The sequence below is a fragment of the Mus caroli genome, unplaced genomic scaffold (assembly GCF_978045245.1).
Source record: "Mus caroli unplaced genomic scaffold, Mus_caroli_1 scaffold_7, whole genome shotgun sequence".
In the NCBI taxonomy this organism is placed as follows: domain Eukaryota; kingdom Metazoa; phylum Chordata; class Mammalia; order Rodentia; family Muridae; genus Mus; species Mus caroli.
The window spans coordinates 100,217,983-100,219,376 of NW_028227262.1; the positions used below are offsets into that span (position 1 = coordinate 100,217,983).

General features: G+C 51.3%; 1 non-coding gene across 1 annotated transcript; it reads right to left on the bottom strand.

Annotated features, from left to right (window-relative positions):
• Window positions 1-734: 734 nt before the first annotated feature.
• LOC115031423 (small nucleolar RNA SNORA17) lies at window positions 735-864 on the bottom strand. The gene has a single exon (XR_003837057.2). It is a non-coding gene; the product is annotated as a small nucleolar RNA SNORA17 (small nucleolar RNA).
• Window positions 865-1,394: the final 530 nt, after the last annotated feature.

Consider the following 1,394-nt stretch of genomic DNA (forward strand, 5'->3'; position numbering starts at 1 on the left):
ATGATCCTTGTGGAGCCAGCTCTCCTGCCCACCACAGGTGGCAAGACCAAAAACAAGGGGAGAGGATCTCTCTCTAGCCCATGCCAATGTACAGCAGACAAAAGGCAAGGCTGGTTCTCTCATACTCACACCCTCAAGACAGACTCACATCCTTGGAGCAGACTCATGGGGGGAAAGCTCTACCATGCTGCCCAGGTGAGGTGCAGGGCCCGCTCTCCCAAGTGCTTAGTAGGGGAGGGGCTGGCAGCACAGGTCAGGCCCTCACCACGGTCCTAGGTGGCATCACTGGCTATGCACATCAGGCTCTTCCTCACTACCCCCTAGTCTCCAGTTCTAGTGCCCACACCCTTCTGCTTCTCCTTCTCTTCCATTTCTCTACCACTTACTTGCTCCTCTGAGTGCAAGGGTCTCTGAGTGTCTGAGCCATCTCAGGAGCGGACTCAGGAGTGCTGTGTCCAGCCTTTGTATTATGGCACCAGGCAGGGGTCATCTCATATAATCTGCCCCCGCTGGCCTGTGCAGCACTGGATTGGTGGTCACCTCAGGTTAGCTCCCTATCAGGGCCCCATCTTGGGCTCGCTCTTTGCCTGGATCACCCACATGGCCCCATTTGGGAGTTCTTCTAGTCTTTGGCTAGCTGTCTTCCTCTTATCTCTGGCTTGCTCCCCTCACTGGGAGCCCATCTGGGCCTGCCAGGTGCTGGACTGGTGGTGGTCATATTGAGAATTTCCAGGAGTGTTAGGCTACTAGTCATTCAGATGATTGCAGGTTAGAGCCCTGAGCATGGACATAACCTCTCTCTTCTCTGCCACCTACTGTTTCATAAATGTTTCAATTAGCACATATGTAAGTTCATTAGGATGTTTTCATTCATAAACACGATGCTTTAAAATCATACCCTCTACTCTTTTCTCTGTTAAACACAGGTGAGTCCTGCCCACTCCATTCCTCTTCTGGACAGGCTCCTTTCTACTTTACTGTGCACTAGGTATTCAGCCAGTTTCATTACAGTTACTTGCAGGGGTGTGGTGAGGGTTTGCATGCATAAGAATCTGCCAGTATTCATGCACATATGTGCACACATCCCTGTGAAGGGTGTGGCTGTCTCTCATTCTCTGCAGGGTCCCTCGCTGCTCTAATGGATGAACCCGCAAGCTCAAGGGATCTGCCTATCTCCACCAAGCATTCTCATGATGGGAGTATAGACATGCAGCCTTGTGTGCATCTTTATGTCAGTGCCCAGGCTTGCCTCATTCCAGTCCTAGCCCTGGAGTTGTTAGTGCTGCATATCTAACCGTGCCATGAAAGAAAATCCCTTTCCCTGTTCCTTCAGCTTTCAATGGCACCAGAGGCCTTCTACCTTTCATTCCTGGGGGAAATGGAGTTTTAGTCTC